Genomic DNA, 16982 nt, shown 5'->3' with positions numbered 1-16982 from the left:
TCATAGTAATGAATAATCAGAGAGCTCAGACTGTGTGCTTGTGTTACAGATTAGTTTGTCTTGACTGTTATACTATATGTGATTTTTCAAAGTCTTGACATTCCTGGCAAGAGCAGCGTAGGAGCTTCTGGATGCACACTAAATTTCTGGCTGACTGGCAATCATGCTATTTTTAGGCTTGAAGGGTTACAGTGTGGAGTTCAACGTGCTTAGAATGAAATTAAAAGTTCTCTTCTATCTGGAAATTAGTGATTTTAATTAACTTAAACACAATTTATACATTGCTATGTATCAGACACTTTCTAACAAAAGTTGTAGTTGACAAGTTTAGTGTTTAGGTGGTCTTATAATAGTGACCATAAAGCAGTTCAGTGAATCGTGATCTTCAATGCACTTACTCATAGAATGCTCTTGTGAACTAGGCGTTTCTGTTCGTGTTTTATAGATGGGGCAGTCAGAGGGATTGAAATAGCTCTGTAAATTTAGCTCCTGAATATCAAGGTTCTGGGGATTTATGCAATAAATATATATTTATATAAATAGTTGTCCACCTGCATTTGTGGATCTTGGTTTAAGTCGCCCGTTTGTAATCATACGATGAGTCTGTGAATGGGTCTTCCAGGCTGCTGGAGTTCACTTCTCTTCCTTCATTGTTCTGCCTGTCTGTGCTGGCTGTTGAACTGCGTTATGGTGAACTATCTAATGTGCAGTGGAACCTTTGCCATCATGATAACAGCAATCTTCTTCTATGTGTGTGTAACATGTATTTCTTGCCATGAAAAAACAGGCATAAACTATTTTATGTAAATTACTTTTTTGACTGGTGCTTGAAGTTTAAAAAATTTGCTTCTAAGTGATAATATTTGGCTTTTGATAGTCTAAATACAGAGGGTTTTTTCATACTGTCTAGAGTTATGATTAAAAAGAAATTTGAGCATATTTCCTAATTCAAAGAAAGTACCAGTCATGAAAAATACAAATCAAGACAAACCCTCTTCTCAGTTATTTTTTTTTTGTAGTTCAGATTTAAAATTCATAAATGTCTCTTTAGAATTCTCGTGTGACTTTTGTGTTACCTGTAGATTAAGGAATTTAATGGCAATTTTCACAAAGGAAGCTTTGAGCTGGCAAAATGATTGCAGATAGATACCTTCCTTGTACGTAACTTGCAGCCTCCAGGCAGTCCTGCTATCAGCAAAAGATTTTGTTCGTCGATAAGTCAGTGTTACAAAAGATTTGGGAGTGAGAAGTTCATTTGCTTGGACCCCCTGTTTGTGATGAGGAAAAAACTGATCTTAGCTTGCGTAAAGAATGGCTCATTGTGTTGGGTCATATTCCTACTTGGACAAAACAAAATAAACCAGTAGCATGAAGAAGTTTCCAGATATTCAGTGAGTATGAAAAGTACTTGTATGCTGGGAGAAAGAAATTTATGAAGTATGATTGATTATTCTTTATTTCCTTGAGAAAATTTTAAGTGACTTTTCTCAATTATATAAATTCAACAAGTTGAAACTTGAGGTTTGTAGTGAGTTTTAGGAAATATGAGAGAGCATAATTCAGGAAGGTAATGGAAACCTTAGTGAGGAGCGATGGGCAGATAGCACTAATGTGAGCGTACATACAGGTGAATAATTCTTGATTTTGATTTCAAGTCTCAAAGGATAATTGAACAACCTGACATTCCTTATCCTTCTTATCATTGACATGAAAACCACATTTATACAGAAATGTAGCCTCTTCCGCTAGCATATGTTGTGATTAAATCTACCCAAAAAGTTTCTGCTAGTTGACTCGATACACTATGTTGCTAGGGACAGGTCATATGATTCTTTTGGCTGAAATAAACTGAGCAATTCTGATTTGTTGTTGTTGTTGTTAATTGTGAGATAATTTGATTCCTGTAGGCATTTAGAGGGAAAACTTTGAAGGACATTAGAAGATAACAGACACAAGGGGTTTTCTACGTCTTTACTGAAGAGCAGGGAGATGAGAAAGCAGAGTGCAGACAGTTCAGTGGCTAGTGTAGGCTGCAAGTGCAGCTAAGTTCAAGTGTGTATGGAGATGGGATCAAGGCAGTATCCAAGTAAATAGAAACTAAAAAGGTATAGTTTATATAATTATATAAATAAGTGCAATATATGAATATATACTCTAAGAATACTTCCTAACTTAGAGAAGTTGTAGCTTTGAATAATTATTGTTTGCCTGGGGTTGATGTCTGACACTTGCATGAGTGATTGTGCCTTGACTTGGGCTGTCACTGAGTAGATAATTTTCTTTTTTCAGTTTCCTGTTGTTAACTGGAAGAAGAAAAAATGTTTCATAAATAAATACAAGGCTTTTTTTCCTCATGTGGGTTCCTTGTATACTTGAGTGCAACAATCTACAGGTACTGATTCTTCCCAACCATCAAGCTGAAGTGTTTCCTTTTGAGTGTGCAGCAGGACGACTTTATGCCACAAATAACCTTTAGGCATAGCGATCACTTTTGCTGAGGATCGGTTTCTTGCCATGCCATTTCTATTGCATATCACTCTTCTTGTGAAGTGTCTCGAATTCACCCCTGGAAATAGTCAATAGTGTTACTGTCATGTGGGGGAAAAGAAATCTGCATGAAAGAAGAAATCTACCATCCTGTATTCAGGAGTAACCTGTGTCAGGCTTCACTGTGGAGCAAAGGAAATGGAGCTGCTGACAGGTTTTCTCCAGGCTGGGAGCAGGAAAACGGGTGACTTAGATCTCTGCATGTGATTCTGCAGGAGCATATGACAAGCACTGTGACAGTGTGAAGTTGATGCATCATGTGAATGTTATATATATTGCCATGCACTGATTAAAGGATGTAGAAGGTATCTAAAGGCGGGGGGAGTGTGAGAGAAAATGGGACAAAAATTAAGCAAGTCATCTGAAGGGATGGATCTTTCCAGGTTAAAGGAATGTTAAGCATCAGAGCAAAGCAGGCATTTCATTTAAGCTGTCTTTTAAGTAAACCAAATTTTTCAGAAAAGCTTTTATTCCAGCTGTTTTGCCGCTTGAGATGTGCATCTGATTGCAAGAGGATGTAAATAGTTCAGGAAGGAACAGAGCCGCAGTTTTGGTGGCAGACCAGCTGTGGGGCTGGCAGTTGACTCAGTGGCCAGTTGAAATCAAAGAACTGTTTTCCATTCTGAAGGCAAAGCAAGAAATAGGGTGGGAAATAGAGTACTGTCATCCCCTCTAAGTACCTCTGTAGAAGAGGGCATTTTATTGTGAGAAATGGTTTAAAAAGAAATGCAGTTGTCTTCTGGATATGTTAGGTTGTCAACACAAACTCTTGGCTTTTCTTTGATAGTAGAATCATTCAAATAGTCTGTTCCTGTAACTAAATTTTATTCCAGTGGACTTTCACTTTGCATATTCCACCTTGCAGGGCTTTGAGTTGTTTATTAATCTGCTAGCCATCCTGTGTACTGATTCTGTCTGCACAACCACCTTCTCAGCAAATCACATCCTGTATGTTTTCCAGCTGCTGCCATCCTTAAAACATGCAGAAAATGTCTCCTGGCTGGCTGAACACAAATTCCAGCTGGCATCACCTCGTGACTGAACAAAACTCCCCGCTCTCTCCTGGCAGTGTTGCAGTCGTGTTATTTCTCTGTCTCAGGTGTTGTGTCTCCAGGGAAGGATGTGGGGGTCACAGCAGGGCTTGGAGGGCTGAGACAGCTGGGAATCTCTTTTGCTCTGTAGCCAAGAAGGAGCAACAGCTGTGGCACATGGGGATGGGCATGGGGTAGAGGGGTGTGTAGCCAGAGCAGGGTGATGAGTGGGTGAATGAAAATAACAGCTTGCTTTTATCTTTATCCAAGATGCTACTTGCCAAGTACTGAGTTTACAGCAGTAACTGGTTTAATGATTGACCTCACCGTGGTTTTGCCAGCGGAGAACTTGTCTGTTGCACTGACTGTGAGTTCTTGTATGAAGATTTATGGTCCACTGAAACAAAATTATTTAATCTTGCAAAATATTTTGTATTTAGCAGTTCTAGTTTACAGTTGCATGGAGCTCCACCTGGCAAGTGATGACGAAAGAACCGGGTGCCTGTGGGCCAGGGTGAAAGGAAGGGTAGGAGACTTTACAGTGGGAGTGTGCTGCAGACCACCCAATCAGGAGGACCAAGTCGATGAGGCCTTACATAGGCAGATAGGAGTTACTGCTCGTTCACAAGCCCTGGTCCTCATGGGGGATTTTAACCACCCAGATATCAGTTGGAAAAACAACACTGTGGGGAACAAGCAATCCAGGGGATTCCTGGAATGCATTAATGATAACTTCCTTATCCAAGTGATAGAGGAACCAACAAGGAGAGGTGCCATGTTAGACCTCGTTTTTGTCAATAGGGAAGGGCTGGTAGGTAATGTTGAACTAATGGGTAGCCTTGGCTGCAGTGACCATGAGATGGTGGAGTTTGAGATCCTAAGGGCAGCTAAGAGGGGGAAGCTCAGCAAGCTTGAAACCCTCGATTTCAGAAGAGCTGACTTTTGCTGCTTCAGGAACCTCCTTGGTAGTGTGCCATGGGATAAAGCCCTGGAGGGACTGGGAGCCCAAGATTGCTGGTTGACTTTCAAGGATCATCTCCTCCAAGTTCAAAGGCATTGCATCCCTAAAAGGAAGATATCAGGCGAAAACACCAGGAGACCTATATGGATAAACAAAGAACTCCTGGCTAAAATCAAATACAAAAGGGGAATACACAAAACATGGAAGCAGGGACTTGTAACCTGGGATGAGTACAAGGAAGTTGCTCGTGTACTCAGAGACCAGGTTAGAAAAGCTAAGGCCCTGACAGAGTCAAATCTGGCCAGCGATATTAGAAATAACAGAAAAGAATTTTATAGGTATGTGAGAGAAAAAAGGAAAATGAGAGAGAATGTGGGGCCTCTCCGGAAGGATGCGGGTGACCTGGTTGCTGTGGACATGGAGAAGGCTGAAATTTTCAATAACTTTTTTGCCTCAGTCTTCACTGGCAACCACTCGAACCACACCACCCAAATCACAGAGGATATTGGCTGGGTCTGGGAGAGTGAAAAACCACCCAGGGTAGGAGCAGATCAGGTCCAGGAACACCTAGAGAACCTGAAGGTGCACAAGTCCATGGGACGTGATGAGATACATCCACGGGTCCTGAAGGAACTGGCGGCTGAAGTTGCTAGGCCACTAGCCATCATATTTGAGAGGCCCTGGCAGTCTGGTGAGGTTCCTACAGATTAGAAAAGGGCAAACGTAACCCCCATCTTTAAAAAAGGGACCAAGGACAACGCGGGAAACTACAGACCAGTCAGCCTTACCTCTGTGCCAGGTAAACTCATGGAACAGATTCTCCTGGTAGCTGTACTAAGGCACATAAAAAATAACCAAATGGTTGGTGACAGCCAACATGGCTTCACTAGGGGCAAGTCGTGCCTGACTAATTTGGTGGCCTTCTACGACAAAGCTACAGCACTGGTAGATATGGGTAAAGCAACGGATGTCGTTTTCCTGGACTTGTGCAAGGCGTTTGACACTGTCCCACGACATCCTTGTCGCTAAAATGTTGAGACATGGATTTGACAGATGGACCACTCGGTGGACAAAGAACTGGCTGGATGGTCACACTCAAAGAGCTGTGATCAATGGTGCGATGTCTACATGGAGACCAGTGTCAAGCAGTGTCCCTCAGGGGTCTGTTCTGGGTCCAGTGCTGTTCAACATCTTTGTCAGCAACATGGATGACAGCATTGAGTGCACCCTCAGTAAGTTTGCCGATGACACCAAGTTGTGTGGTGCCGTGGACTCACTTGAGGGAAGAGATGCCATCCAGAGGGACCTTGATAGGCTTGAGAAATGGGCCAGTGGTAACTGCATGAGCTTCAACAAGTCAAAATGCAAGGTCCTTCACCTGGGTCGGGCCAATCCTAGGCACAAATACAAACTGGGCACAGAGTGGGTTGAGAGTAGCCCTGAAGAGAAGGATTTGGGGGTGTTTATAGATGAGAAGCTCAATAGCGGTCTTCCAGTACCTCAAGGGGGCCTACAAGAAAGATGGGGAGAGGCTGTTCAGGAGGGCCAGTTGTGATAGGACAAGGGGTAATGGTTTTAAAATAGAGGGAGGTAGATTCAGGTTGGATATTAGGAAAAAATTTTTTACCATGAGAGTTGTAGAACACTGGAACAGGTTGCCCAGAGAGGTGGTGGATGCTCCATCCCTGGAGACGTTCAAGGCCCGGTTGGATGAGGCCCTGAGCAACCTGATCTAGTTGGAGATATCCCTGTTCCTTGCAGGGGGGTTGGACTAGATGACCTTTGAAGGTCCCTTCCAGCCCTAACGATTCTATGATTCTATGAGCCGGCAGTGCGCTCATGCAGTGCAGAAGGCCAACCGCATCCTGGGATGTATCAAGAGAAACGTGGTCAGTAGGTCGAGAGAGATGATTCTCCCCTTTACTCTGCTCCTGTAAGACCCCACCTTGAATACTGCGTCCAGTTCTGGTGTCCCCATTATAAGAGAGACATAGATTTGTTGGATCGTGTTCAGAGGAGGGCCACAAAGATGATCCAGGGTCTGGAGCACCTCTGCTACGAGGACAGGTTGCGGGAGCTGGGATTGTTGAGCCTTGAAAAGAGCAGACTTTGGGGGGACCTAATAGCTGCCTTCCAATACCTGAAGGGAACCTACAGGAATGCTGGGGAGGGACTTTTTACAAGTGTGTCCACTGATAGGACAAGGGGAAATGGGTTTAAGTTGAAGGAGAACAGATTTAGATTAGACCTTAGGAAGAAATTCTTCAGTATGAGGGTGGTAAGACTTTGGAATAGATTGCCCAGAGAGGTTGTGGATGCCCCCTCTCTGGAGGTGTTCAAGGCCAGGTTGGACGGAGCCTTGAGTAGCCTGATCTAGTTGAGAGGCATCCCTGCCCATGACAGGGAGGTTGGATTAGATGATCTTTGAAATCCCTTCCAGCCTGTGCCATTCTATGATTTTATGATTACGGCTAGTAGGGTTTTACTTTAGAATAATACTTTCAATAGTCCTTTTAATGTCAGTGTTCTGTAATAGCATCTTTATTTCCTTAAAAATATTCTACAGAAGTGTTGCTGCCTAGCTTCTGAAAGGAGACTGTTTTCTAGCTATGTGCTCTGTGGATTTCTGCTGGTTTGCAAAAGTAAAGATAGTGGACATGGCTCTGATGTTTGAAAGAAGGTTACCTAGGTATCACATGGGAGAAAGAGGAAGAATAAAATCACTTCCATGCTGTTAGGCTGAAATATAATATAGCTAGGCAAATATTATATGGGAAAATGGGTGAACAGATGAAAACTCGCAGCGCCAGCATAGAAGTGTTTGTGGAACTTAGCTGCTATTTTATTTCTGAGTTATGAATACTCATCTTTGTCAGAAGATGTGTCAAGAATCTCCTTCCCTCCTCTGGGCTTTGTAAGGTGGATTCCAGCATTAGGGAATTCTGCATTTACCTATTTTGTGTTTTAAAGCTGTTAGGCCGCCTTCTTTTTGTGTGTGTTTTCAAGTGCTATGTACTATCGTCAACTTTTTAAAATATGAAAGTCAGATCTGATGTTCTTATCTACATTGTTTACTGTTACACTTCCAAGCAATTGCAGAAATAGGGGTTGATATGGCACGCAATGGTTTCTCAGGTGAGAGAGAACTTGAATGACCTCTCATGTCTCATCTCATTTAACATTAAGATTTCGGACAGGGTCAACTTCAGTTCTCAGCTTTGAGTCTGAAAAGGGATAAAATCAATTTCTCTATTCCCGCCCTTCCTGCTTCGGTGTTCCTTTGGAGATTTGCAGGAGTAATGAGGTGTACAACATGTTTCTTCCATCCTAGGGAAGAAATCAAAGCACCCTCCCCTTTAGTTGTAGATGATGTTTCTCCCTTGTACGAGAGCCTGAAGCTGACCTCCTTGTCCTTGAGATGTTGCAGATTTGGAGGGAGCAAGGTGAGAGGTCGGAAAGCAAGAGAATGTAACCTTAGGGAGCATGTGGAAAATACCAAGTTTTTAGCATGCATTTTGACAAGAATATCTGTGTTGTATTTGTCGTGTGTTAGTGTTGCATTTGGAATATGGCCTGTAGCTATAAATGGAATGATAATTTAATTTAACTTGGTTCAAAATTTACTTTACCAAGCCATTATGCTACCATTATGTAGCAAAACATCAAAATAAATTAGGGAAGTGATAATGCTACAGCGAATCTGTAGTAACAAGCAAAACAATCGCAAGTGGTTCTGGGTGCAGTTGAGCTAACAAAGTCTCGTGTCCCACGGCTTTGTGTGTCTGGTTGGATGCAGGAAACCAATGGGCCTGGACAACTTTTTCTCTACAGCCTGAGCAAAACTTAACATAGAGCGTAGTCAATCTAGAGGTGTGGGCCAGACGCGTGGCCAGCACGTGCCGACCAGCTCAGCACGCGGCAGACAGGCCAAGCAAGTGGTGTTGGAGGCCACATGCAGCTGTTGTGCCATATGTCGTATAGGACTGTTGTTGCATCTAAATGCTGTAGAACTCTCTCCACTTGTTAAATTTGCTTTAAAATGGCTGTCAGACCCAAAAATCTTCAACTGAGGGTTGAAGAGGGATGGGATAGTATGGGATAGCTGCACTGCTTGTTACCAAACCATGATGGTGTGAACGTTTGCCTTCTCTGCAAGTGAGCTTTGTAGATGGTCTAGCTGTGTCCTTTTTTTGTTGTTTGGTTCTTTGGTGTTTTTTTTCCCGGTGCATTTTGGTTTTCTGCTTGAAGTAATCAGAAGGGACAGACTAGTGCGTGGATCAGAAGGCTTCCAGCTGGCTCAAAAGGATTGATACTGCTCACATTTTTGAGAGTGGTTTCTTGAAATACACAGAGGATTGGGACAGGGTTATGGCCACACACTCCAAGTCTGTTATTGATTATGTCATAAAACTGATCCATGTTCTAAGTAATATCAATTATATATGTCAATAGTGCATCCATAGTTTGAACAGGAATTGTGTAAATAGGAATCTCTTCTTGGTGTAACAACGGCAGGTTGCAACAGGCTAGATTACCTCATGACTGTTACACGGTCAAAACTAAGCTAATCAGTATTTTTATTGGCTTGTACGTGATGATTGCAGAATTAGATAGATGTTTAGCTTTGGCACTTTGAACCTTTTTTCTTTACATATATTTTCTCCCTCTGAAGTCTTGCAAATCAGTATTGTGTGTTCTAACTGCATAGACTTGAATTAAAACTAATTATACTCATTAGAATGAAAACAATTAATATAGCTGCATTTTGATAAGATTTCAATTTTTACCCTAGAGACAAAAATTTAGTTTTTCCAAGGTTTTTATGTTGGCAGAAGCAGTAGGAAAAACAAACAAACCCAGGCAGCAGCTTTCAGCACAGGGGAAAACTCGGGGGCTATTCTGTCACCTTTTCTAAAAATCAAAGTGTATGATGTTACATGGTGGTCAGGTCTGCCTTTTTAAACAAAACAATTACATATTTTAAAACCCCAAATTTTTAGTATTTCCTAACATAATGGATGGAGTAGATCTTGACTGAACATGAAAACTTTAGTTCAAGACTAAATCCATAGTATGTGCTGACTAGCTGATGAAAAAGTGCCCTGTATTGATTGGTTTATTTAACTTTCTTCCAGCAAAATAGCATACTGTGCTCTTGTCCTTCCACTGTATGGAAAGAGCCTAAAATAACAGAAGCTGTTATGACATCTCCCAAAGCATGCCTTTGTCAAGGTCGCAGTACTATTTTTGCTGCTTTTTGTACAAACAGAGATAAGTATGGTAGGTACTTGGCCAAATATTTTATAACTAAAATGCTGAGTCCCTCAAAAGTGTAAAATCAAACAAAAATGCAACTCTCTCCCCTGGTTACGCAAATATAATCAGCTCGTGTGTGTTATGGATAGCCCAGGCTTGTGTGCAGCCTGGCTTGGCTGTCTGTGGATACAAAGCTCTAGAATTAACCTGTGGATGTTCTTGTTCTTAGCCAGCAACCCAAAATTTCTGAGGAACACAGATAAAAGCTGGGGGTTCTGTAGTTAAGCCACAGAATATAAAGCTATGGAAGCTTTATATAAGCAGGTTCTGCTGGCTCATTCTGTGATATCAGATTTGTACATAGTTATGCTGAAAATGGAGAAATCAACAGGTCTTTCTCAAGTGTACTTGGAGGAACAGAGCGTGGTGAAGATGAGTGTGTGCTTTGGAGCAAAAAGTTGATAGAGGAGTAGCGTGCTGAGGGTTATTAAATGTGCAGATGCCGTGTTTGAATCCAGGTCTTTAAGGTGCTGATGGTTTGAGTCTGGGAGAGCACCGGGAAGTAGTTTCTGCACTTGTTCTGCTCATCTGCTTTTCTAGCATCTGTGTTTTAGCTGCTGCTTTGAGGAAGAACACAGTCCTGGATCCCGGGCTATAGATGGAGACTGTGCCTGACTGAGTGCTGCCTCTCGTGTGGGGTCTTTATGTCCTTCCCTGTTATAGAAGATGTGATGAGCAGGATAGTAGGTGTAGGCAACACTGGATAAAAAGTCTTTGCCTGTAGGAAGAAATCAGCTGTTCAAATAAAATCAGACGACTTTGCGCTAAAGTAGATGAGCAGCACTAGTGTGAGTGTTCTGTTGGCTTTGCTAAACTTGTGAGGACAATAAAAAAAGAGCAGTGTACAGGGATGAGATTGATGTGTGAGCAGAAATGGTTCTTCAGAAGTCTATTTAGTGTAGCTACTCCAGTTTCGCAGTAGAAAGTGTAAGAGAAAATATATGAAATTCTGTTGAGATGTTCAGAAACTAAGAGAAAGTTCACGTTATATGAAAAAACTGAAGCCTGTATGTCTGTATGTATACATACAGATATGAGGAAGCTTTTTTGACTTTATATATATATGCAGATAAAAACCCTAACATTTATGTTGATTAATGTTACTCAACAAAAAAATTACTGGACAAGAAATGATACAGGGCAATGTGTTTTCTTTGCTAATAAGAGATTCTTTTGCATTTTTTTTTTTTAATAGAATTAAACAGAAGTTCTCTTGATGAGCACCTTCTGTGGACTACTACTTGGAGAGGCTGCTTAGTATTTTCTATATATTGTAATATATATGTATAGAGTATGTTACAAGTTATATTGTATGTATAATATGTTAGAATATACTTTTTAAAACCTTTTTCAAAGCTTACTTGATATATTTCTTTTTAAAGGTATGATAGGATTTTGTGGATAGAACACTGACAGGGCCTTAAACTAGACTTGAAGGGTGAGAGGGATAATATCAGACTTGCCCATGACAAGCTGAGAGCCCCTGAAGTGCAGCAGAAAGGAATTCCAGCCAGTAAGTCAGCTTCATCTGGGGCCCAACTTAAATGCCTCTGTGCAGATGCATGTAGCATGGACAATAAACAAGAGGAGTTAAAGATGTATGCACACCTATATGGCTCCTATGATTGCAATGTCGGAATGGAAGGATACAGGCTCTTTAGGAAGGACAGGCAGGGGAGACAAGGAAGAGATGTCACCCTCTGCTGGCAGTGACCAGCTGGAGTGCTTGGAGCTCTGCCCGGGGGTGAATGAGGAGTTGACTGTGAGCCTATGGGTCAAGATTAAAAGTGGGGCAGGGACCGGTGATATTACAGTGGGTGTTCTGCTACAGGCCACCTGATAAGGAAGACCAAGCAAATGAGACCTTCTGTAGACAGATAGGAACAGCCTCATGTTCATATCCTCCTATGATAGGAGCAGCTAGTCCCCCTAGCTCTCAGGGGGGACTTCAATCACCCCAATATCTATTGGAGAGACAGCATAGCAGGGCATAAGCAATCCACAAGGTTCTTTGAATGCATTGATGATAACTTCTTTCTCCAAGCGATACAGGAATCAATGAGGAGAGGTACTATGCTGGACTTCATTCTCACCAACAAGGAGCGACTGGTGGGGAGCATGAAGTGACCATGAAATGGTGGAGTTCAAGATCCTTAGGGTGGCTAGGCGGGCACTTAGCAAGCTCACTACCCTGGATTTCAGGAGAGCAGAATTTGACCTCTTCAGGGATCTGCTTGGTAGAGTACGATGGGATGAAGCCCTGGAGGGAAGAGGAGCCCAAGAAACCTGGTTAATATTCAAGAATCACCTCCTCCGAGCTCAGGAGCAGTGCATCCCAACAAAGAGGAGGTCAGGCAGGAACATCAGGAGGCCTGCATGGATGAACAAGGAGCTCCTGGACAAACTCAAGCACAAAAAGGAAGCCTACAGAGGGTGGAAGCAGGGACTTATAACTAGGGAGCAATACGAAGAAATTGCCCAAGCAGCTGGGGATCAGGTTAGGAAAGCTAAAGCCATGATAGAATCAAATCTGGTCAGGGACATCAAGGGCAACAAGAAAAAGTTCTATAGGTATGTTGGTGACAAAAAGAAAACTAGGGAAAACGTAGGCCCCCTCCGGAAGGAAATGGGAGACCTGACTACCCAGGATATGGAGAAGGCTGAGGTACTCAATGACTTCTTTGCCTCAGTCTTCACTGGCAAGTGGCTCTAACCACACTGCCCAAGTTGCAGAAGGCAAAGGCAGGAACTGGAAGAATGAAAAACTGCCCACTGTACAAGCAGATCAGGTTTGAGAACATTTGAAGAACCTGAAGGTGGACAAGTCCATGGGACCTGATGAGGTGCATCCGCGGGTCCTGAGGAAACTAGTGGATGAAGTTACTAAGCCATTATCCATCATATGCAAGAAGTTGTGGCAGTCTGGTGAAGTTCCCACTGACGTGAAAAGGGGAAACATAGCCCCCATCTTTAAAAAAGGAAGACTAGGGGAATTGAAACAGGCTGTTCAGAAAAGCTGTGGCTGCCCCATCCCTGGAAGTATTCAAGGCCAGGTTGGATGGGACTTTGAGTGACCTGATCTAATGGAGGTTGGAACTAGATGATCTTTAAAGTCTCTTCTAACCCAGATTTTTCTATGATTCTATGATATTAAACATTAATTTTAGTGCTCTGGGAAATTCAAAATAGTAAGAAATTAAAACATAATATGGCAGTTGTATGAGAAAAACCTCTTATATAACTGATTATCCAGTATTGTTTGCTTAAAATATATATTTATTTTTTAAATCTTTAAAGCAAAATTAGACATATCAGACAATCTGTTCTGCTTTCTGCTACTTCATTACTGCAATGTCTCTGAGACACATCTGACTTTGTTGCATCTCTTGATAGATAAAGTAAGGTCAATTTGACAAACATCCTGTGAATTAGTCTCAAACGTATTCTAAATGAACATCTTTGTCTTTTTACTATATGTAGTATAATACTCATTACAGGTCAGTTTGTCTTAGAGTTATTTGTAATAATATCATGACTTGCTTCTAGTTGTTCATATCCAGTGTGAATTACTTTTGTCATTCTGCTTAAGAACAGTATTCACCAAGTAGCAGGTAACATTGACTTTTAAGACCAGTTGCTATTTTGCTGGAGGAGAAAATTTAGCCTTTGTTAAAACCATTGCATTCATGTGCAGCCTATAATTAATGTTTTTGTAGTTGGGTAAAACCTCATGTGGTTGAGAAATGCAAAACATTAGTCAATTTTCTAATTTAAGGGGAGTTTTTGGTGAATGAACCTTTGAAGAAGGTAGGAAACATGCAGTAAGAGTACTTTAGGAAAGTTTTCAAAGCATTTTCAAATCTGTTTGGTGTTGTTTGTTTGTTTTTTTTTTTTTTTTGTAAAGCTGGTTTTGTACAAGAGTTAAAATGATCAGCAAGTTGCAACACAAACCTGCAGGAGAAACAACAGGAATGACACTAGCTGTCATAAACCTTTTAAATTTCTTTTAGGGAGAACATGTTGCAGTACTTTCCCTGGTTAAATGACATTTCTCATCAACAAGGCATGTGATGTGGCATGGCTGATGTGCAGAGATGCACTTGGAAGGGGAAAAGCATTGTATGAGTTGCAAGTTCCTGTGTTTTCCTCATCAGTTAAAAATTTGAAGACTTTGAGCTGGTGGCTGACATAGTTGGAAGATAGTTAAAATTCATAGTTGTGTCTGGTGAATGCAACATAGCAGCAAGTTTCCCTGCTCTGTGGGAGGATGGCTTGTGGTTTAGATTGTACAGTGGAATCATAGAATGGTTAGGGTTGGAAGGGACCTCAAAGATCGTCTAGTTCCAACCCCCCTGCCATGGGCAGGGAAACCCTCAACTACACCAGGTTCCCCAAAGCTTCATCCAACCTGGCCTTGAACACTTCCAGGGATGGGGCATCTACAGCTTCTCTGGGCAACCCATTCCAGTGCCTCACCACCCTCTGAGTGAAAAATTTCTTCCTTATATCTAATCTAAATCTACCTTCCGGGATCATAGAATGGTTTGGATTGGAAGGGACCTTAAAGAGGAGGAGGTAGAGCGGGGAAGAAGGGAGGGGTGTAGGGAAAATGATTCTTAAGATCTGGCTTTATTTCTTGTTATCTTCTCTGTATGAACCATTAATAAATTAAATTGATTTGTCCCCAAGTCCAGTCTGTTCCACCCAGGGCCATGGTTGGTGGGTGATCCCTCCCTGTTCTTATCTTGACCCTCAAGCCTTTTGTTACATTTTTCTCCTCTCCATCTCACTGAGCGAGAGGAGTGAGCGAGCGACCTGGTGGTGGCTGAGCTGCCAACAATTAGGTATGAATATTATCTTTGACCTTTCATGGAACACCTGCAGTTAGATTTGTAGAAGTACAGAGCACTTGTGTATGTGTGCAACTGGAATGTACTGGTGATGTCCTTTCTGTCAGTTTTAAAAGGTAACTTTGCCCTAGAATTGACCTTGCATCTCCCTGGTTTAGCATTCAGACCCATGCAATCTCTTTATTTCTTAATTTCCTCGTACATGTAGAACTGGATTAACATTGAGTATCACTAAAATTCATTTTAAGGAGGAATGCGATTTTTATGAAACACTTGAATGCATGGAGGAAGTGCTGTGGGGAAATCCCAGGCTTCTTGAGTGCAGCCATGTGGAAGGTATGCAATAAGTAAAATCACTGGATGTGATTTGAACTTGAATGCAAAGCCTCTAAAAGATATCAAGAATAATCACCTGTTTCTTCAGTGATAAAGGAATTTGCAGTTGCACGTTCACATAACGTTGCAGGACTGTATCGTGATGACTGCTGTTTAGAAAAGAACCTAAGGTTTCCTGACTTAGAATCATAGAATGGTTAGGGTTGGAAGGGACCTTAAAGATCATCTAGTTCCAACCCCCCTCCCATAGGCAGGGAAACCCTCCACTACACCAGGTTGCCCAAAGCTTCATCCAACCTGGCCTTGAACACCTCCAGGGATGGGGCATCCACAACTTCTCTGGGCAACCTGTTCCACTGCCTCACCACCCTCACAGTGAAAAATTTCTTCCTTATATCTAACCAAAATCTCCCCCTTTTCAGTTTAAAGCCATTGCCCCTTGTCCTATCACTACACGCCCTTGTAAAAAGTCCCTCTCCAGCTTTCCTGTAGGCCCCCTTTAGGTACTGGAAAGCTGCTATAAGGTCACCCTGGAGCCTTCTCTTCTCCAGGCTGAACAGCCCCAACTCTTTCAGCCTGTCTTCAGAGGAGAGGTGTTCCAGCCCCGGGATCATCTTCGTGGCCCTCCTCTGGACTTGTTCCAGTAGCTCTATGTCCTTCTTGTGTTGGGGACTCCAGAGCTGAATGCAGTATTCCAGGTGGTGTCTCACGAGAGCAGAGTAGAGGGGCAGAATCACCTCCCTCGACCTGCTGGTCGCGCTCCTTTTGATGCAGCCCAGGATACGGTTGGCTTTCTGGGCTGCCAGCGCACATGGCTGGCTCATGTTGAGCTTCTCATCCACCAGCACTCCCAAGTCCTTTTCCTCCATGCTGCTCTCAATCCATTCTCCGCCCAGCCTGTACTTGTGCATGGGATTGCCCCAACCCACGTGCAGGACCTTGCACGTGGCCTTGTTGAACTTCATGAGGTTCTCACGGGCCCACCTCTTCAGCCTGTCAAGGTCCCTCTGGATGGCATCCCTTCCCTCCAGCGTGTCCGCAACACCACACAACTTGGTGTCATCTGCAAACTTGCTGAGGGTGCACTCAATCCCACTGTCCATGTCTCCAACAAAGATGTTAAATAGCACTGGTCCCAGTACCGAGCCCTTCTCAAAGCTTTTCTTCTTTTAGGGTATTTATTAGTTTTTCTGCAGTCGTACTTACCAGCAGAGCTTTTCTGCTTCCAAAAGGAAGTCTTCATAATGTTTTATCTAAAAACCTCATAAATGTTTTAAGTCATAAACCATATGAGGTAGAAACTGGTGTCTGTTTTCTTCCATCTGAGGGTGTGTACCTAATCCACTACTGTATTAAGTGTATTTCTTGTCCTAACAAAGTATGTATTGTTGCTATGGGTAGCATTTTAAGTTACATAAGCTATAGTTAGCATCACTTCGGTAGTTCTGTTTATTCCAGACCTATTGCGATATGCTGTGAATAGACTGTTGTTAGTAAATACATGATCTGGCCAGTGGGGATAGAATGAGATTCTCTTAAAGAAAACTACAGTATTTTAATTTTTCTTGCCTTTTTAGTAAGGTAGTTAGGGATCAGTATGTAACTATCTCTACATGTAACAAGTTACTTCTATTCTGGGATTACTGAGTATGTAAATCAAGAAGCTGATGAAACTGAAAATCATACTGAATTCTTAGTGAATAGAAGTTGGACTCATCTCAACAGGGGCAAACTAAACTTATATACTCCTCATTCATGTGAAATCTGGGTGATTTTTTTTTCTTTTGTTGAGTGTTAGTTTTTCTTAAAGTATCTCAGGAAGAATTTAATTCCAAACTTCTTTTAAGAGTCCTACATTTTATCATACTCCTGATTTCTGCAGTCCACTATATACTACTTAATTGTGTTAAATTTTTTTCTTGCTGAAATAATTTAGTGTAA

General features: G+C 42.0%; 1 protein-coding gene across 2 annotated transcripts in view; it reads left to right on the top strand.

Annotated features, from left to right (window-relative positions):
- MBOAT2 (membrane bound glycerophospholipid O-acyltransferase 2) overlaps positions 1-16982 on the top strand; it is a 102682-nt gene that overhangs the window by 50289 nt on the left and 35411 nt on the right. The window lies entirely within an intron of this gene.

The sequence above is a fragment of the Tauraco erythrolophus genome, chromosome 2 (assembly GCF_009769465.1).
Source record: "Tauraco erythrolophus isolate bTauEry1 chromosome 2, bTauEry1.pri, whole genome shotgun sequence".
NCBI lineage: Eukaryota > Metazoa > Chordata > Aves > Musophagiformes > Musophagidae > Tauraco > Tauraco erythrolophus.
The sequence above is the reverse complement of the archived record's forward strand: the minus strand, read 5'-3'. Positions and strand labels throughout refer to the sequence as shown.